The sequence below is a fragment of the Aedes aegypti genome, chromosome 1 (genome assembly GCF_002204515.2).
Source record: "Aedes aegypti strain LVP_AGWG chromosome 1, AaegL5.0 Primary Assembly, whole genome shotgun sequence".
Taxonomy (NCBI): domain Eukaryota; kingdom Metazoa; phylum Arthropoda; class Insecta; order Diptera; family Culicidae; genus Aedes; species Aedes aegypti.
Window position 1 is genome coordinate 154,968,683 of NC_035107.1, and position 22,217 is coordinate 154,990,899.

The 22,217-nt window shown below is 37.3% G+C and overlaps 1 protein-coding gene and 1 long non-coding RNA gene across 2 annotated transcripts in view; both read left to right on the top strand.

The window, feature by feature from the left end:
• Positions 1–22,217, top strand: part of LOC5577888 (tetraspanin-2) — a 111,470-nt gene that overhangs the window by 62,253 nt on the left and 27,000 nt on the right. The gene's annotated exons all lie outside the window — the stretch shown is intronic.
• LOC110678588 lies at positions 19,401–20,377 on the top strand. Its single transcript, XR_002501765.1, has 2 exons — positions 19,401–19,990; positions 20,254–20,377. It is a non-coding gene; the product is annotated as an uncharacterized LOC110678588 (long non-coding RNA).

Genomic DNA, 22,217 nt, shown 5'->3' on the forward strand with positions numbered 1-22,217 from the left:
TATGAGCACTTCCACAGTTATTAACTGAGAGCTTCTTTTGCCAAGGTTGCCATTTTCGCATTCGTATATCGTGTGCCCAGAGAAGTCAAGGAAATTTCCATTACGAAAACATCCTGGACCGATCGGGAATCGAACCCAGACACCTTTAGCATAGCTTTGCTTTGTACAACTTCCCCTATAACTAATGGAAATGACCTATTTAATTATTAAAATGATATATTTTGGCATTTGGCTTGAAATAACTCGAAAAGGGCTGCTTCTAGAGAGGTGATTGTGAATATCATTATGATTTAGAATAATTTTAAAAATCGACCAAAAGTGGTTCTTAGAAAAACTTTTTTACTTCAAATTTCTTCATCATGAAACACTGTCCCAAATAACTGTTTGCCATCAAGATTTCACGGTGAAAATATAAAAATATTTGAAATATAATATTTGTGTTATTTAAAATTCATGTTTTATTTTTGAATTTTCCGTGGAACAATTTTTCTCTGAAATCAACAGTTTCAGAACTATATTTTTTTTAAATAAATTGCACGCAAAAACTCATAGATCATGGGCTATTCTTGAGTCGAAATGATCCATGTCAAATTGATCTATGGAAAACACTTATTCTACCATATCAAAAACATGTGCAAAATTCACTGCAAATCGACGATGTTCGAGTTCTGTGGTTGGTCAATTTGACATGGAATTCGTCACATATTCCTGCCGAAAGCTAAGGGATTTATACACGAAATATGGGGCACAGGTAGCTGTAGCGGTAAACGCGCAGCAATTCAGAAAAAAAAAACAGATGGGGGTTACTAAAACATGTGTAAAATGAAATCATAATCAAAGATTATCGAGCACGGTTTCCATTTTTTTTTTCAAATCATTCTGGATGGAATTCGTCATGTGTTAAATTAATTGAGAGTATTTCATGGGTAACTGCTATAGAATTTCCCAATGAAATTAATGGAGAATTCATCAACAATTTTTGTTTCGAACGGCTCCAGGAGTTATTATGGTATTATTAAAAACTTTTGAATGATTCCTAAGAGATTTTTAAGTATTCTTTGAAGAAACCTCTGAAAGTATTGAAAGAATCATTGATTCAAATTCATCATGATAAATTTCTAATGTAACTTTTGTAGGAGTTCCAGTCCAATCTCCTAGAGACATCCTTAATGTAAACTCGCGTTCAAAAGTTTAAATGTTCTAATTCAAAGCAAAAGGAGTTCCGGTACCTCAGGAAATTGATTGAAGAATTCTTGGATGATTATTTTGAAAATTTCATGGACAAAAAATTTAAAAAATTCCTAGTAGAATACCTAAAAAGAGCCTGTGATACATTCTTGGGAAAACCACTATAGGAATTATGTTTAGTTTATAGTTTAAAGACACATAGTTTGATTCGTTATGATTACATTTGTGGTTTAAGTTTGTTTAAGTTAATGTAAACTCACGTTCAATAGTTTAGGGTCACCACCTGAAAAAATATACATAAGTTTTTGATTAATTGACGTGTCGAATGAATAAATCTTACTTTATAAGAATTTGGACCAAACATTTGAATATTGTTTACCAAACTTTTACTTGAGTTTGTGACACATGTCAAAAACTAAACTGGAAAAAACAAGTCAAATTTTATCAGCATTGAATCAACCAATATTTGGAATCAATGAGGCATCAGAAATTTAATCCAGAAGGGTACTTGCAAAATTTTGGAGGAAAAACCTGAAAACCACTGAAAATAAAAAAAAAAGTTATTCAAATAATCTTGCAAATGTTTGAAGCACCCTTTATTATTGTGTATGAAACGGAGAAAAAATAATAAAAATAAGGTTAATGTTCTTGAGAGAACAGATGAAAAATAAAAACACGGGTGTTTCTTAGAAAATCCTGGAGAAATTTTTTTAAGGAATGCTTGCTGGCTGGAGCACCGGGAGGTGTCTCTAAAGGAATATTTTAAGCAATCCTGGAAGTAATCACTGGATTGTTTTCTGAGAGCATCTTTATACGCATTTCTGTATCAATTTGTAGTCAAATTTCCATAAAGGAATTCCAAAAAGAATATTGCATAAAACCCCAGAGGTGTCACTTGGAATATCCAAAGGTTTTCATGCAGAGTTCCAGGATTTTTTTCATCAGGAGGTTCTTCAAAACTTCCTGAAGGTACACTTCTGGAGGAAAAAAAACCAGAAAGAACTCATCTAGCATTTCAAAAAATGATGCCTGAAGAAATCATGAACTTCTTTAAGAATTCCAAAAGGAACAAATTGAAAAGTTTCCAATAGAAATTTTGCAATAATTTCAGAACCACTTAATGTGGAAATACCTTAACAATTCCTTGGAAAATACAAAAGTGTGTTCTAGAGAAATAAAAATATTTTTTTTGTTGATGATTTCCAGACAAATTTTCTGTCAAGTATTTCAAATGTAACTTTTGGGAAAACTCCAGAAGGTAGGTTTGGTCAGAATTCACATTTGATAAAACCAAACCCGACCCGTACCCGACATATTTTATTTTTTAAGCCCAGGCCCGACCTAAACCCGAAATAATAATTCATTTCCAAACTCAAACCCAAAATTTTCTGATTATAAACCCGAAAGCAATTTTTGAGAAAATCCTTCTAAAACCCCATTTTGAAATTACTAGTAAATTAAACTTTTCTGACATACATACGTTGGAGTACGCTTGAGAGTGTTTTTTTCAATTCTTGTTTAGCAGAAATGTTCGTTGGCGATTGTTGCTCTGTTCATAATGATCACCAAAGACGACTCAAACTCGACCGAAACATGACATTTACCAAGCCAAACCCCGACCTAAATCTTTTGAACTGAAGGTTGAAAGCAACCTGAACTCAATTTTTTTTTAAACGCGATCCCGTCGGGTTGGAAACCCGAGACCCAACTATCTCTAGCATTCCATGCATAAAAATTGGGAGATCAAGAAACTCCCAGATTAATTTTTGAAAAAATCTTCGTTGAAGTTCCTTGAATAATTCTTGAAATCATTCCTGAAGCAATCCTCAAACGAATTACTATGTCGTTGTTTTGAGTTATCTCCAGTATAATTCCTTGTAATTTAATTCGTGAAAAAGAGGAGAGAAATTTCTTTAGCAATCTCTATTGAAAGTTCTGGAAATGCTGCTTGTGATTTTGAAAGGAACCTTTACGACTCAAGAATGCACAAAATGATCAATTTGAAAGAAAACCACTCAGTTAATAACAGTGGAAGTACTTACACTTAGCTGAGGAGCAGGTTCTTCTAGCAAGGTAAATTATGCAAAACTATGTTCTACGCGATTATAATATTCCTACATATCATATCATATGCCAGCCGTACCGGTAATTTCGCGAACCATGCTGTTGATCGTGGGTTCGAATCCCGCCAATTGAAGGTCGTTTAGGGTTAGGCATTTTCTCAAATTTCCACCGCATTGAGAAATTGACCTAAGACATCACATCGCTTGTGCTGTGTATCACGAGCGAGGTTTACGAGGTTACATTACAAGTACAACATTACAACGACGCGCGTATTGCGTGAAAAGAGGTTGTCCATGAATCACGTGATTTGTACAAAAACATAAAATAAAATTTGTTTGTACCGTGTTCATTGGCCACACCTCTCTTCCCCCTATATGGTTATTCAAAAACCGACCTCTCGCCCTGTGAGACTCCCTCGCCCATCTTTATGTACATCGCTTACAATATGGGTCAAGATTATGAATCTCTATATCCCACATGTAATTCAAGTATAAATGACCCATAATAGCATAATAATGCATTAAAAGTGCAACGTCGTACACGAGAAATGCACAAATTGAGTTCTCCCAGCACGCGCACGCGCACCCCCATCCGCTCTGCACCGTAGCTCAGCTACTAGTGCGAAGAATTTAAAGGGATCAGTCGTTATAAATACACCTTCGCTACTACGACAGTCATGCGGCGCACGCATTGAATCTGTTTGTGAAACTGTTTACAAACCAAACGCCGCAGCGAAGATGACATGGTGCAAATTGCAAAGCGAACTCATTTTCCCTCCGCTTCGGCACGACCAACATCCGTCGTCACCGTCCACTTCATTCCCACGCGAAGGCAGCAATCAACGAACACACGAACGAATAGGGTTACCAGCAATTATTTGATTGATTTATTACTGTTCGGTGCACAACATTCAAAGTGATATTATGACGAATCTACAAAACATACAATGTTGCTCTCAAAGCAACTTTGGCAGCTAACAAGGTAATGCGTATTTTGTAGAAGAACTTTTTTAAAGGAATTTTCATTATCATATTGAATTTCATGAAAATACCTGAAAAAATGCTGATTTTTTCGTCACTTTTTGTAAACTTTTCATTATTTATGCATGTTAACCATTTTCTACAAAATTCATGTCGAAGAAGCTAAGAAAGATGAGGTCATAAGCTTTCGATTCGTGCGCAGAGATTGAATGTACGACTAATAGTTATTTAGATATGGAGCGTCAAAGATGAGAAAATTTAAAATTTTTAAATTGTGATTAATTCACTTAGCAGTGACTTGCGACCCTATGTTCCTTGGGCACTTTTTCATAACTCGTGGAGATCTATCTACCCTCAAAATTCTTAAAGTCCGGAACCAAACACCCTGTATATATATATATATACAGTGAGAGGCAAAATAAAGTGCCCACCTTACCAGTTTTCGAATTTCTCTCATTGATTTGGTTCAAATTAAAGTTAACACACCTAAATCTTTTGTGATATTTTATTTTTGATGTTCTTTTAAAGTTGCACTTACGAAATTTTGATTAAAAAAAGAATTTTACTTAAAGAAAAAGAAAATCAATTTGTATTGAAAAAAAAGTAGTGACAAAAATAAGTGCCCACTTCCTTCTTGGCCCCAGAAAAGATGATTTAAGAAAAATAAAAAGCAATTTAATAGTTAATGTGTCCTCCTTTGGCCTTAAGGACTTGCTGGAGGCTCTTCGGCATGCTTTTCACCAGGTTTTGTAGGTGTTGTGGATCTAGTTCTTCCCAGGCGCGCTCCAAGGCTTCAAAATAATTATTTTTGTTGGTAACACCAGTTTTTTCAACCCTAGCATCGAGAATCGCCCACAAATTCTCGATGGGGTTGAGGTCTGGGCTTTGTGGAGGCCATTCCAGCGGTTTAATCCGACAAGACCGGAAGAAAGACTTGGTCTTCTTTCCAGTATGCTTCGGGTCGTTGTTCTAGAGAAATATGAATTTCTCTTCAAGGCCCGTCTGGATCAGCGAAACCTCCAGATTTTCCAGCAAGATGTTAATGTAGGAATCTGCCGTCATTATTCCGTCGATTTTCACGACGCTTCCTACTCCACTCCATGAAAAACACCCCCAGACCATCACATTTCATCACATCACACTTCCATGCGTCACCGTTCCTTGGATGTGGCGCTCCTGAAGCTCGAGCTGTCTAACCGAGAGCGGCGGGCTCGTGTGTGATGCAGAGCACCACATCCAAGGAACGGTGAAGCATGGAGGAGGAAATGTGATGGTATGGGGGTGTTTTTCATGGAGTGGAGTAGAAAACCTCGTGAAAATCGACGGAATAATGATGGCAGATTCCTACATTAACATCTTGCTGGAAAATCTGGAGGTTTCGCTGATCCAGACGGGCCTTGAAGAGAAATTCATATTTCTCTAGAACAACGACCCGAAGCATACTGGAAAGAAGACCAAGTCTTTTTTCCGGTCTTGTCGGATTAAACCGCTGGAATGGCCTCCACAAAGCCCAGAGCTCAACCCCATCGAGAATTTGTGGGCGATTCTCGATGCCAGGGTTGAAAAAACTGGTGTTACCAACAAAAATAATTATTTTGAAGCCTTGGAGCGCGCCTGGGAAGAACTAGATCCACAACACCTACAAAACCTGGTGAAAAGCATGCCGAAGAGCCTCCAGCAAGTCCTTAAGGCCAAAGGAGGACACATTAACTATTAAATGGCTTTTTATTTTTCTTAAATCATCTTTTCTGGGGCCAAGAAGGAAGTGGGCACTTATTTTTGTCACTACTTTTTTTTCAATACAAATTGATTTTCTTTTTCTTTAAGTAAAATTCTTTTTTTAATCAAAATTTCGTAAATGCAACTTTAAAAGAACATCAAAAATAAAATATCACAAAAGATTTAGGTGTGTTAACTTTAATTTGAACCAAATCAATGAGAGAAATTCGAAAACTGGTAAGGTGGGCACTTTATTTTGCCTCTCACTGTATATATATATATATATATATATATATATATATATATATATATATATATATATATATACAGGGTGTTTGCTTCCATGTTTTTAATAATTTGAGGGTCGATAGGTCTCCATGAGATATGAAAAAGTGCCCATGGAACATAGGGTCGCAAATCACTGCTAAGTGAGTTATTCACGATTTTAAGATTTTCAACTTGGTCATCTTTGAAACCTCATACCTAATTACCTATGCGTCATACATTTAATCTCAGCGCATGAATCGAAAGCTTATGATCTAATCTATCTTAGTTTCTTGGACGTGAATTTTGTAGAAAATGATTCAAAGGCTCAAATTACGAAAAGTTTGCAAAAAGTGACGAAAAAATCAGCATATTTCGACGTATTTTCATGAATTTTATTAAAATTATCGTAATTAATGTTAAAAAGTTCTTCTACAAAATATGCATTAACTTATTAGCTACCAAAGTGCCTTTGAGAGCAAAAGTGTATCTCTTGTAGAATCGTCACAATATCGTGTTGAAAGTTGTGCTTCAAACAGCAAAAAAATCAAAAAAATTGACGGCTGTTTACCCTATTTGTTCGTTCGTTCGTGTGTTGATGCCTCCGCGTGTGTATGAAGTATTACGGAGACAACAGATGTCGGTCGTGCCGAAGCGAAGGGGAAATGAAATCGCTTCGCAACATGCGCCATTTTCTCTTCGCTGCGGCGTTTGGTTTGCAAACAGTCGCATAAATAGATTTAGTGCGGTCGCCGCACGACCATCGCAGAAGCGAAAGTGTGCTCATAAAGACTGATCCTTTTAAATTCTTCGCACTAGTAGCTGAGCTACGGTGCAGAGCAGATGGGGGGTGCGCTTGCGCGTGTAGCGAGAACTTAATTTATGCATTTCTCGCCTATGACGTTGAACTTTTGATGCATTTTAAAGGGTTTTAGGTCGTCTATTAAGGCGATCGTCTAATGGGTTTGAGCGATTTGAAATTTGTATGGGAGCGAAGGCGTTATGCTGACTTTAGACCATTGGGCTGCTTAAACCTGACCGAATTGGGTCATATAATACCTTTCACGCTACGAGGGATCATGTTTCCTTCAAATCGTGGAAAAAACTTTTCCAGAATTTTCCCTCGTTTTTCCAGCTTACTTCGGCGAAACAAGCAAAGTCGGGAAATTTTTTCCACCAATTAGGTATTTACGTTATTTTCAAGAAATTTAAAGCGGTGACATATACTTTTTTCTACTCAGAAAGGTTTAAATGATCTCAAACATTGTCACTGAGGTATTTTCCGGAAAATCAATTCTCGATTTTCCCGGAAAATTTGATACTTTAGTACCGTGGAAATGTGCCTAAATATGGAACGACTGGGCTGGATATAAATTTACAAAATATTTTCAATTACTATATAAAGAATAACTAACTGGATTCAGGTGATAAATTGAAAATATGAACGTTTTTCCCAAGGGTTTTCTCCAATTTTCCACAAACTGGTTCAAAAAATTGAACGCGTAACGCGTGCGTATACGGATCAGTGTATTGAAATGAATGATTTTTTCATCCTCTCATTCAAAGCTTATAAACCAAAATTATACCCATATTTTTGTATATCCTGCACTCTCATATTCCCCTGCAGGTCATAGGCATAGTCGGGGGCTCTAATTTGAGCATTTTTACACCAAATTTTTGAAAAATTTGGCGTGACCCCACTTAGCAGCGACATATTTTTCCAGCCAGCTGCCGTGCGGATAGAGAAACGTCATTTGAGAAGTAACGCTGCCACACACGCCTGAAATAGGCAGGGCCGAATCATGTAGAATGCAGGATGCTATCGTCAGATTGTCACCAAACCAGATGGCGCACAACCAAATCGCGACGCGGCTCGACTCGTAGCAATATAGAATCATGTTTGAAACATTACGCATCTATCAGATAATCTTTGAATACGCAGCGCGCTGTTATTAGTAGATTAGTCGCGGTACAAGGGACTGAAAACAATATATTTTCATATGAAATGCCTGTCTTACGAGTCTTTTCGGATCTGATGATCGCTCATTTTATGAATGAAAATTTTATAAGAAGCAGTCGCGTATCGCGTGAAAGTAACAGCAATATCAGTAATGTTGAAGTTTTACCAAATGGATTATCAATCATTGATTTAGATGCTTGATATAAACTTTGTTCAATACAATGATGTTTTCTTTGCTTGTATGATGTAGAGTAAACATAAAAAATCACAGTTATTCCAAGAAGAATATGCAGCTATGTGTCGACAAATACCAGAGAACCACGTTTATTTATCGTTTTGTCCATTATTTCAATTCACTATTTCGTTATTTCATTCAATTATTTCGTCAGATGTTTTTTTTTTTTGACAAGAAAATGTTATAAAAATTCGGATTTCTAAACCTAAAATATTTTATAAAAAAGATTCTTAAATATTTAAAAAGAATGATCTGAGAAGTTAGTACACATTATCCCAAAATTCGTTCGCTAGATATGTTTTGTGACCAGGAAAAATATTTGAAAAAAATCTGACATCATTCAAATTTTAGGAGAAGCATACATACTTCACCAAAGTGGCTTAGGAGGTCGTGAGATAAGAAAATAGAAATATATTATTCCGATATTCGATCTTAGACATCTTAGCCTGTTTCGATATTTGAAAATCGAATATTATTTTAGAATAATATGCAAAATTCATATTTTCAAACCCTTAATATTTTAAAGCGAAAATTCTTCCCAGGGCTTATGAGATTCCATCAATTTGGGGTGCAGCACAGTATTATCTCCCGCGGAGTTTCAGCACTCAGTACGATTTACATGTAGAATTGAGGATCATCCTTTTATTTGAGAACTAACTTGTCCAGTAGGGGCGCTTTTTCTGACTTGTCCTATATGAACCTTGAGGAGTAAGAATGCAATCTTTGTTACCTATGATATCTCTAGATACTGATGTTTTGGAAGGTTGGTATCTTCGGAAGAGTTGTTCAGTTGTTCTGGCTGACACGTGGTGGTCATTCTGATACGGAATTACGCCACCAGGCGGCGCTAGTGAGCATTTAATTTTTGTTTTACGGGATAGCCCAGTAGCCTGACCACTAAATAATACAGACATCTGATTGGACAGACATCTGATACCTATACCATGGTACAAGTTGTCAAGAAAATTATTCCAAGGCTATCTTGAATGAAGACAATTACCAGTATGGAATTCATTTCAAGATAATTGTACCATGGTACGTATACCACAAGTGTGTCATAAGTATAAGATAGCGTCTTTGATAAAGTTGTTCAGTGCTAACAACATTCGAGCCAAAAGCTTCAAGATTTGCTCACCTGGTGGCGCTAGTGAGCATGAAACTTTTGTCTTGCGGAAAGTTCAGTAGCCTGACCACTTAGAAAGGTGGCGTCTTCGGCTAAGTTGTTCAGTAGTACAAGTCTAACATTATTTGAGCCAAGAGATTCAATATTTTCTCACCAGGTGGCACTAGAGGGCATTAAATTTTTGTTTTGCGAATAGCTCATCGGCCTGACCACTTAGAAAGATGGCGTCTTCAACAAAGTTGTTCAGTAGCACAAGGGCGATCATTATTTGAGTCAAGAGATTCGATATTTTCTCACCAGGTGGCACTAGTGGGCATTGAATTTTTGTTTTGCGAATAGCTCAGCGGCCTGACCACTTAGGAAAATGGCGTCTTCAACAAAGTTGTTCAGTAGCACAAGGGCGATCATTATTTTTGTCAAGAGATTCGACATTTTCTCACCAGGTGGCGCTAGTGAGCACTGAATTTTTGTTTTGCGGATAACCCAGTTGCCTGACCACTTAGAAAGATGGCGTCTTCAACAAAGATGTTTAGTAATACAAGGTCTAACATTATTTGAGCTAAGAGATTTGATATATTCTCACCAGATGGCACTAGTGAGCATTGAATTTTTGTTTTGCGGATAACCCAGTTGCCTGATCACTTTGAAAGATGGCGTCTTCGACAAAGATGTACAGTAGTTCAAGGTCTAACATTATTTGAGCTGAGAGATGTGATATTTTCTCACCAGGTGGTGCTAGTGAGCATTGAATTTTTGTTTTGCGAACAGCTCAGTGGCCTGACCACTTAGAAAGATGGCGTCTTCAACAAAGTTGTTCAGTAGCACAAGGGCTATCATTATTTGAGTCAAGAGATTCGATATTTTCTCACCAAGTGGCACTAGTGTGTATTGAATTGTTGTTTTGCGATTAGCTCAGTGGCCTAACCACTTAGGAAAATGGAGTCTTCAACAAACTTGTTCAGCAGCACAAGGGCTATCATTATTTTAGTCAAGAGATTCGACATTTTCTCACCAGATGGCGCTAGTGAGCATTGAATTTTTGTTTTGCGGATAACCCAGATGCCTGATCACTTAGAAAGATAGCGTCTTCAACAAAGTTGTTCAGTAGCACAAGTGCTATCATTATTTGAGCCAAGAGATTCAATATTTTCTCACCAGGTGGCACTAGTGGGCATTGAATTTTTGTTTTGCGGATAGCTCAGTGGCCTGACCACTTAGAAAAATGGGGTCTTCAACAAAGATGTTCAGTAGTACAAGTCTAACATTATTTGAGCTAAGAGATTTGATATATTCTAACCAGGTGGCGCTAGTGGGCATTGAATTTTTGTTTTATGAATAGCCCAGTAGACTGACCACATAGAAAGATGGCGTCTTCAACAAAGTTGTTCAGTAGCACAAGGGCTATCATTATTTGAGCCAAGAGATTCAATATTTTCTCACCAGGTGGCACTAGTGGGCATTGAATTTTTGTTTTGCGAATAGCTCAGTGGCCTGACCACTTAGAAAGATGGCGTCTTCAACAAAGTTGTTCAGTAGAACAAGAGCTATCATTATTTGAGTCAAGAGATTCGATATTTTCTCACCAGGTGGCACTAGTGGGCATTGAATTTTTGTTTTGCGAATAGCTCAGTGGCCTGACCACTTAGAAAAATGGGGTCTTCAACAAAATTGTTCAGTAGTACAAGAACTATCATTATTTGAGTCAAGAGATTTGATATTTTCTCACCAGGTGGCACTAGTCGGCACTGAATAATTGTTTTGCGAATAGCTCAATGGCCTGACCACTTAGGAAGATGGCGTCTTCGGCAAAGTTGTTCAGTGGTACAAGGGATAACATAATTTGAGTCAAGAGATTCGATATTTTCTCACCAGGTGGCGTTAGTGAACATTGAATTTTTGTTTTGCGGATAGCCCAGTAGCCTGACCTCTTAGAAAGATGGCGTCTTCGGCAAAGTTGTTCAGTAGTATGAGAGCTAACATTATTTGAGCCATGAGATTCAATATTTTCTCACCAGGTGGCACTAGTGGGCATTGAATTTTTGTTTTGCGGATAGCTCAGTGGCCTGACCACTTAGAAAAATGGCGTCGTCGTCAAAGTTATTTGGTAGCACCAGGGCTAACATTATTTGAGCCAAAAGATTCGAGATTTTGGTGTTAGTTAGCGTGAAATTTTTGTTTTGCAGATAACTCAGTAGCTCGACCGCCTCGAAAAATGGCGTTTTCGGCAAGGTTGTTAAATGGCACAAGGGCTAATATTATTTGAGCCAAGAGATTCGAGATTCTGCCACTGTACTTAGCTCATTACGCGTGGTAAAGATGAATAAATTATAGGTGAAATCATGAGAAAAATCACGTCCACGTCTGGAATTCGAACCCAGGACTCTTGTATGCTAGACGAGTGCTTTACCAACTAAGCTACCTAGCCACTGGTGACTTGGTGACATAACTTAGATAATTGCAAGTTTTGAATTAAAGTCCCCGGATTACCGAACATCTCAAATAAGAATTGGTCCAAGTTTCCCCGAATACGAAGAATTTTAGAATAAATATCGAGTTATAGAAAAAAATACCTCTCACGTGATATCGACTAGTGAAGATATCGACATATGAAAAGCAATGTATAAACATTTTAGGGGATTGAAAAATCCATCATTTTTTTGAGTATATCCATATATAGAATATCGAGTCGTCGACTGTTTGCGTCAATATATATTAGAGTGTACTGCAACTCTGTAGCAGACTGAACCAATTGATCCGATTTAATTTATCTGAAAAATCACATAGACGTTCCACGATTGAAATATGATTAACTTTATAAACATCCAATGATAACTATACGATTTCCTAATGCATCGTAAATAAAATTCAAACGAACATTGTATGCATCAGTTATCAATTTTCATCTGACTGTGTGTTTTCATCAGGCATTACAAAATCAGATAGACGCTATATGATTGTCTAATATGAAAAAAATATCGATGATAATCAAGTCAATGATATCCGGAATGTGAGGTAATTTCTCGTTCATTTCAAAACATAATAGTGATGTAAACTTACTGTTCTCATTTTAGATTGTAGCAGAACACTTTACAAAGAAGTGATCTATTCGTCGTAGTAAATGCTAAACGCCCAGAGGACATACACTTCATGGCCGAAGCGACAGTTGATAATGTGCATAAATGTACCCAGATAAAATATGGCAATTAAAACAGATTCGAGCAATATTATAACTGTGTGTCTATTGTATTACAGTGAAACCTCCATGAGTCGATATCTGAAGGGACCATCGACTCATGGAAATATCGAGTAGTGGAAACAAATCCCTTGGAAAGCTGTTTGAGGGGACCATCATAGTAACCATGAAATATTATTTTTAGTATGGTTCCATGAGTCGATATCGAGTCATGGAACATCGACTCATGGAGGTTTAACTGTAGAATTATTCCATAAAAATAAATATTGTGAATACTATTATATTATATTACTATGATATGGATATTGTAAGAGAATCCAATACGTTCAATATGCGCATAAAATAAAAAAGTATCTGAATTGGTATATGAATGCGATTTAAATTGATTCTCATTTCCATATATGAATCAGATATAAGTTATCTGATACAAATATTGAGCGCTCTTTATGATATTAATATGAATGTTGAGTGTAAAGCAATATGGAAAAAAGCTATATATTTTTGATAATGATTGAAATCTGACGACTTCTTTGAGTGTAGTCATGTCGTCACTTGAATGCGAACAACACGTACAGTTGTTGTGAAAGCGATGTAGGTATGATAGGCAAACAGTTTCAACACCAAATAAATTGCTCTCGCTCTGCGCGCGAGATGGATGAATATGGGTTATGAAAAAGGTGTGCGTGATCTGTGGGGATTTGAATTCGAAACATGTAACCTTTTAAGTTATTGGGTCACAAAGTGGCTCGGTAGCTTAGGTGGTAGAGCGCTTGTCTAAAAACCCAGGACTCTCTGTTCAAATCCCAGCAGAGAACGTGATTTTTTCTCATAATTTCACCCATACTTTATTCTTCTTTGCAACGCGTGATGAGTTAATTAATTTAATAACCATTCGGATGAGACTACCAAACATCTCAATATATGTACCAATATATAAATGACATGCTCACTAGTGCCGCCTGGTGGCAAAATCTTGAAAATTTTGGCTAAAATAATGTTAGCCCTTGTACTACTGAACAACTTTGCCAAATACGCCATATTTATAAGTGGGCAGGCTACTGTGTTATCCGCAAAACAAAAATTCACTGCTCGCTACCCAGCCAACATTTTGGTTGATATAATTTTTGCAATACATCATTCTATGAGAATCAATCCACTCGTATAACATGCATGAAGAGGCTATATACATACCAAAGGTTGGTTTGACTTTATTAACGAGATTTTTAGCCCTGGGCTAGTTCATCTCGGGACCAACGGCTTTACTTCCCTTCCGAAGGAAGTCGTCACTATAACTTTTTACGTCATAAGTGACTATGTCGGGGATGGGATTCGGGTCCTCGGCGTGAGAGGCGAGTGTTCTAACCACTACACCAGGTCCGTCCCCACATACCAAAGTAGAGGCCAAATACCAACTTCGCACGATTTTTTTATATTTTCTGCGACCAGAAATAAGATGCTACAAAATTTGGATAAAAATTAAAAAAAGTTTTCTTCTTGTCTCGAATACAGGACGTAGAGGAGAATGATATACAATTTGTGCTAATAATTATTCATTTTAATTTGGAATATTGTGCTATTCTGATTTTTGCCGTAAGAACATGTGATTTTGAGCGCACATTCTTATACGATACGTGGTTCACTGGGTAGCGCCACCTGGTGAAAAAAAAACGAATCTCTTGACTCAAAACTTGTTAGCCCTTGTACTGCTAAACAACTTTGCCGAAGAAGCCTGACTGCTGAGATATCCGCAAAAAAAAGTTTCATGCTCACTAGCACCACGTGGTGACAAAACCTCAAATCTCTTGGCATAATTTCGTAACTTTTGGCTCAAATAATGATAGCCTTTGTGCTACTGAACATCTTTGTTGAAGGTGCCATCTATCTAAAAGGTCAGACTATTGGGCTAACCGCAGAACAAAAATTCAATGCTCACTAGCGCCACCTGGTGAGAAAATATCGAATCTCTTAGCTCAAATAATGTTAGCCCTTGTACTACTGAACAACTTTGCCGAAGACGCCATCTTCCTAAGTGGTCAGGCCACTGAGCTAATCGCAATACAAAAACTCAATGCTCACTAGTGGCACCTGGTGAGAAGATATCGAATCTCTTGACTCAAATAATGATAGCCCTTGTGCTACTGAACAACTTTGCCGAAGACGCCATCTTTCTGAGTGGTCAGGCCACTGAGCTATTCGCATAACAAAAATTCAATGCCCACTAGCGCCACCAGGTGAGAAAATATCGAATCTCTTAGCTCAAATAATGTTAGCCCTTGTACTACTGAACAACTTTGCCGAAGACGCCATCTTCCTAAGTGGTCAGGCCACTGAGATAATCGCAATACAAAAACTCAATGCTCACTAGTGGCACCTGGTGAGAAGATATCGAATCTCTTGACTCAAATAATGATAGCCCTTGTGCTACTGAACAACTTTGCCGAAGACGCCATCTTTCTAAGTGGTCAGGCCACTGAGCTAATCGCATAACAAAAATTCAATGCCCACTAGCGCCACCAGGTGAGAAAATATCGAATCTCTTGACTCAAATAATGATAGCCCTTGTGCTACTGAACAACTTTGCCGAAGACGCCATCTTTCTAAGTGGTCAGGCCACTGAGCTAATCGCAATACAAAAACTCAATGCTCACTAGTGGCACCTGGTGAGAAGATATCGAATCTCTTGACTCAAATAATGATAGCCCTTGTGCTACTGAACAACTTTGCCGAAGACGCCATCTTTCTAAGTGGTCAGGCCACTGAGCTATTCGCATAACAAAAATTCAATGCCCACTAGCGCCACCAGGTGAGAAAATATTGAATCTCTTGGCTCAAATAATGATAGCTCTTGTACTACTGAACAACTTTGCCGAAGACGCCATCTTTCTAAGAGGTCAGGCTACTGGGCTATCCGCAAAACGAAAATTCATTGCCCACTAGTGCCACCTTGTGAGCTATCCGCAAAACAAAAATTCAATGTTCACTAGCACCACCTGGTGAGAAAATATTGAATCTCTTGGCTCAAATAATTATAGCTCTTGTGCTACTGAACAACTTTGCCGAAGACGCAATCTTTCTAAGAGGTCAGGCTACTGGGCTATCCGCAAAACAAAAATTCAATGTTCACTAGCGCCACCTGGTGAGAAAATATTGAATCTCTTGACTCAAACAATGTAAGCCCTTCTGCTACTGAACAACTTTGCCAAAGACGCCATCTTTCTAAGTGATCAGGCCTAGCTACACCTAGCAAGAAAATATCGAATCTCTTGACTCAAATAATGATAGCCTTTGTGCTACTGAACAACTTTGCCGAAGACGCCATCTTCCTAAGTGGTCAGGCCACTGAGCTAATCGCAATACAAAAACTCAATGCTCACTAGCGCCACCTGGTGAGAAAATATCGAATCTCTTGACTCAAATAATGATAGCCCTTGTGCTACTGAACAACTTTGCCGAAGACGCCATCTTTCTAAGTGGTCAGGCCACTGAGCTATTCGCATAACAAAAATTCAATGCCCACTAGCGCCACCAGGTGAGAAAATATTGAATCTCTTGGCTCAAATAATGATAGCTCTTGTGCTACTGAACAACTTTGCCGACGACGCCATCTTTCTAAGTGGTCAGGTCATTGAGCCATCTGCAAAACAAAAATTCAGTGCTCACTAGCGCCACCTGGTGAGAAAATATCGAATCTCTTGACTCAAATAATGTTAGAACTTGTACTACTGAACAACTTTGCCGAAGACGCCATCTTTCTAAGAGGTCAGGCTACTGGGCTATCCGCAAAACAAAAATTCATTGCCCACTAGTGCCACCTGGTGAGAAAATATCGAATCTCTTGACTCAAATAATGATAGCCCTTATACTACTGGAAACCTTTGCCAAAGACGCCATCTTTCTAAGTGGTCAGACCATTGAGCCATCTGCAAAATAAAAATTCAGTGCTCACTAGCGCCACCTGGTGAGAAAATATCGAATCTTTTGACTCAAATAATGTTGGCTCGTATACTACTGAACAACTTTCTAACAGGTCAGGCTACTGGGCTATCCGCAAAACAAAAATTCAATGTTCACTAGCACCACCTGGTGAGAAAATATTGAATCTCTTGGCTCAAATAATTATAGCTCTTGTGCTACTGAACAACTTTGCCGAAGACGCAATCTTTCTAAGAGGTCAGGCTACTGGGCTATCCGCAAAACAAAAATTCAATGTTCACTAGCGCCACCTGGTGAGAAAATATCGAATCTCTTGACTCAAACAATGTATCTGCTACTGAACAACTTTGCCAAAGACTCCATCTTTCTAAGTGATCAGGCCTAGCTACACCTAGCGAGAAAATATCGAATCTCTTGACTCAAATAATGATTGCCTTTGTGCTACTGAACAACTTTGCCGAAGACGCCATCTTCCTAAGTGGTCAGGCCACTGAGCCATCTGCAAAACAAAAATTCAATGCCCACTTATGCCACTTGGTGAGAAAATATTGAATCTCTTGGCTCAAATGATGTTATCCCTTGTACTACTGAACAACTTTGCCGAATACGCCATCTTTCTAAGTGGACAGGCCATTGAGACATCTGCAAAACAAAAATTCAGTGCTCACTAGCGCCACCTGGTGAGAAAATATCGAATCTATTGGCTCAAATAATGTTAGCCCTTGTACTACTGCTACTGAACAACTTTGCCAAAGACTCCATCTTTCTAAGTGATCAGGCCTAGCTACACCTAGCGAGAAAATATCGAATCTCTTGACTCAAATAATGATTGCCTTTGTGCTACTGAACAACTTTGCCGAAGACGCCATCTTCCTAAGTGGTCAGGCCACTGAGCCATCTGCGAAACAAAAATTCAATGCCCACTTATGCCACTTGGTGAGAAAATATTGAATCTCTTGGCTCAAATGATGTTATCCCTTGTACTACTAAACAACTTTGCCGAAGACGCCATCTTTCTAAGTGGACAGGCCATTGAGACATCTGCAAAACAAAAATTCAGTGCTCACTAGCGCCACCTGGTGAGAAAATATCGAATCTATTGGCTCAAATAATGTTAGCCCTTGTACTACTGAACAACTTTGCCGAAGAAACCATCTTTCTTAGTGGTCAGGCCACTGAGCTATCCGTAAAACAATAATTCAATGCCCACTAATGCCACCTGGTGAGAAAATATTGAATCTCTTGGCTCAAATGATGTTAGCCCTTGTACTACTGAACAACTTTGCTGAAGACGCCATCTTTCTAAGTGGACAGGCCATTGAGACATCTGCAAAACAAAAATTCAGTAAGATAATACTGCGCTATACCCCAAATTGATGCAATCTCATAAGCCCTGGGAAGAATTTTTGCTTTAAAATATTGAGGGTTCGAAAATATGAATTTTGCAATTATGTAATTCTAAATATTGAATCAAAATATCGATATATCGTAATATCATTTGATATATTTGAAGAGCGCAAAATTCTTGTATGTATCGCTTAGTTACCTAACGTTAAATTTCCTACGATTCGCAAACAATTCTTAGAACCCTCATATAACCGGCATTTTGTTTGATATGGACAGGAATATCTTCTTTTCTTGATAAATCATATAACAATTGGTATGTGAACCGCTTTCAAATATTTAAAAATTAGTTGTACTACGAGAAAACCCTTCAATTGTTATCCAAATATTAGTTTACGATATATCGGAAGGAAATATCGATACCAAAATATCAAATATCGATATTCCGATATATCGAAAGTATCTGAACGTCTCTAAGCCCATGACCTCCTTATTCGACCCGAATTTTTTTAAATAATTTTTCTTGGTCAAAAAATAAATCTAGCGAACGAATTTCGGAACATGTTGTACTTGTTTCTAAGATCATTCACAAATATCTTTCTTGTATGTAATTAATCCCTTAAATCTTTCTTATAAATATTCAAGATTTAGGAATACGAATTTTTATAACATTTTTTTGTCAAAAAAAACATTTGATGAAAGATATAGGGAATAATTTGTACCTGTTTTCGCAGACCATATTCGAATTAAACGTGGTTCTCTGATATTTGTCGACACATAGCTGAATATTGCTTTTGGAATAACAGTGATGTTTATGTTTACTCAACATCATGCAAGCAAACAAAACATTATTGTATTGAACAAAGTTTATATCAAGCATCTAAAACAATGATTTATTTGACAAAACTTCAACGTTGCTGATATTGCTGTTACTTTCACGCGATACGCGACTGCTTCTTATAAAATTTTCATTCATAAAATGAGCGATCATCAGATTCGAAACGACTCGTAAATTGGACTATTCAACGTTACATAAACAAGACAGGCATTTCATATGAAAATATATTGTTTTCAGTCCCTTTTACCGCGACTAATCTACTAATAACAGCGCGCTGCGTATTCAAAGATTATCTGATAGATGCGTAATGTTTCAAACATGATTCTATATTGCTACGAGTCGAGCCGCGTCGCGATTTGGTTGTGCGCCATCTGGTTTGGTGACAATCTGACGATAGCATCCTGCATTCTACATGATTCGGCCCTGCCTATTTCAGGCGTGTGTGGCAGCGTTACTTCTCAAATGACGTTTCTCTATCCGCACGGCAGCTGGCTGGAAAAATATGTCGCTGCTAAGTTGGGTCACGCCAAATTTTTCAAAAATTTTGTGTAAAAATGCTCAAATTAGAGCCCCCGACTATGCCTATGACCTGCAGGGGAATATGAGGGTGCAGGATATACAAAAATATGGGTATAATTTTGGTTTATAAGCTTTGAATGAGAGGGTGAAAAAATCATTCATTTCAATACACTGATCCGTATACGCACGCGTTACGCGTTCAATTTTTTGAACCAGTTTGTGGAAAATTGGGGAAAACCCTTGGGAAAAACGTTCATATTTTCAATTTATCACCTGAATCCAGTTAGTTACCCTTTATATAGTAATTGAAAATATTTTGTAAATTTATATCCAGCCCAGTCGTTCCATATTTAGGCACATTTCCACGGTACTAAAGTATCAAATTTTCCGGGAAAATCGAGAATTGATTTTCCGGAAAATACCTCAGTGACAATGTTTGAGATCATTTAAACCTTTCTGAGTAGAAAAAAGTATATGTCACCGCTTTAAATTTCTTGAAAATAACGTAAATACCTAATTGGTGGAAAAAATTTCCCGACTTTGCTTGTTTCGCCGAAGTAAGCTGGAAAAACGAGGGAAAATTCTGGAAAAGTTTTTTCCACGATTTGAAGGAAACATGATCCCTCGTAGGTACTAAAGTATCAAATTTTCCGGGAAAATCGAGAATTGATTTTCCGGAAAATACCTCAGTGACAATGTTTGAGATCATTTAAACCTTTCTGAGTAGAAAAAAGTATATGTCACCGCTTTAAATTTCTTGAAAATAACGTAAATACCTAATTGGTGGAAAAAAATTCCCGACTTTGCTTGTTTCGCCGAAGTAAGCTGGAAAAACGAGGGAAAATTCTGGAAAAGTTTTTTCCACGATTTGAAGGAAACATGATCCCTCGTAGCGTGAAAGGTTTTATATGACCCAATTCGGTCAGGTTTAAGCAGCCCAATGGTCTAAAGTCAGCATAACGCCTTCGCTCCCATACAAATTTCAAATCGCTCAAACCCATTAGACGATCGCCTTAATTTCATAGAGGTGGACAAGGGAGAGTAGAAATTATGACGTGCCATGCACGCCGTTGTAAAAGTACAAGACTACCAAGTAAATCTCGCCCGTGATACACAGCACGAGCGAGGTGAATTCTTAGGTTCAATAAAGTAATTTAGGTATCGCACTAATGCTCAGCGTGAACTGTTGGAGCAGCAGGATGAAATATCTCACAAAATTAGTGACCGTCTATCCTACTACAGCTTGTTTTCTTTTGTATAAGGTTGCTTACAAATTATGTACAATAGATCAATAATTTCTCAGTGAACTATTTTTATAAAATCAAATATTGGACCTACATGTAATATTTCATATAATTTGCAGTGACGTATCCAGAAAATTGCTCAGGGGAGACGAACGACGCAAAAAATAGATGTTTTTACAAAAGTTGGGATGGCTTAAGACAGTTCAACCAAATCATTTTGTTTTTGTTTTATCCAGTTAAATAATAAAATAACTGCATAAAATGAAGATTTTTTTTTTGAAATTGAGATTTTGACAGTTTAATAGGTATTTTGTGCAATCACAACAATTAAAAGTCGCAATTTGTAGATCAGTACTTTTCTTAAAAAAAAGCCTTGCAATGTTTGTAATACGAAATCAAATATTTTGAAAAAAAAATTAATAATTCATCAAATTCCAACATTTTTACTTCATTTTTAAAACAATTTATGATAAATTGAACGAAAACGACACAATTTTATCAAGCAGGTTGATGCGGTTCTTGTACAAGAATAATAAAATACAAATAAACCTTTTGTTATGCTCTAAATCAAATATCAAATCAGATCAGTAACTATCCAAATATTTGTAGTTCAAAATTTATCTATTTTTTTCTCTTTCTGTTGAGTTACTGAGCCTTATTTTTTAAGATTTGAATTAAATACCAAGAGAAGTGTTAATTTTGAACGATAACATTTGAAATATTTGCAGTTTGCTCTAATAGATGGAAAACTAGAAATCAAATCGAATATAATTTAACAATTGAATGTATTTAATGAACTTGAAACAGTCACAGTCACAATCAGAAATTGAAGCTCTTTCCAAACTTTAGTCAAGTTTTAATCATCAAGTTAACTGTTACTTTAGCGATGGCAAAATCATTTGAAATTTGACTCATGGAACACATTTACGACATAAATCTATATGCTTTTACACGAATTAAATTTTTAAAACAAAACTAGTTTCATGTTATTCAAAGCTCCCGCAGCAAATTACGGATGCTAATGGTCGTCACTATGGCAAGCCTGTAAAATTTCGTGAAGGGAAATATCCTTCATCATTTTAGTATCAGAACAAAGACAAATTAAAGACCTCCATGTCCCTTGCAGTTGCCCAAAATTTTATGGCTTATAAGGTAATCTAGAATGCCGTGAAAAGTGTACTGCGATCTGTCAAACTTGGGTACCTTTTGCACTACCGAGGGACCAAATGCAGTACTAGAAGTGGTACCCAATCTGAGCCCGAGTGTGACGGACCTGATCAGAACCTCCGAATTGTCAACCCTCCGAGAGGGCGAAAGTGTAAACACGACACGTAGGAAAATTTTTTTTTTGGATGCACAATATTTTATTAATAGTATGTCTTACTATCAAGAACTTTGGTGATCACCAATGCCTCTCACTAATTTTAATTTATAATGCAAATGTTTAATTTGAAAAATAAAATTCAATTCACATTTTCAAAACTGAATAAGCCAAACATGCTGTTAAAAGCGTTTTTCGTATTTCAAGTAGTTTCACACCAAAAACTTACTCCAAAATCCACTAAGGTGGAGAGGGAGGGAGGGTTGACCCTCAAACACATCCCCTCCCACTG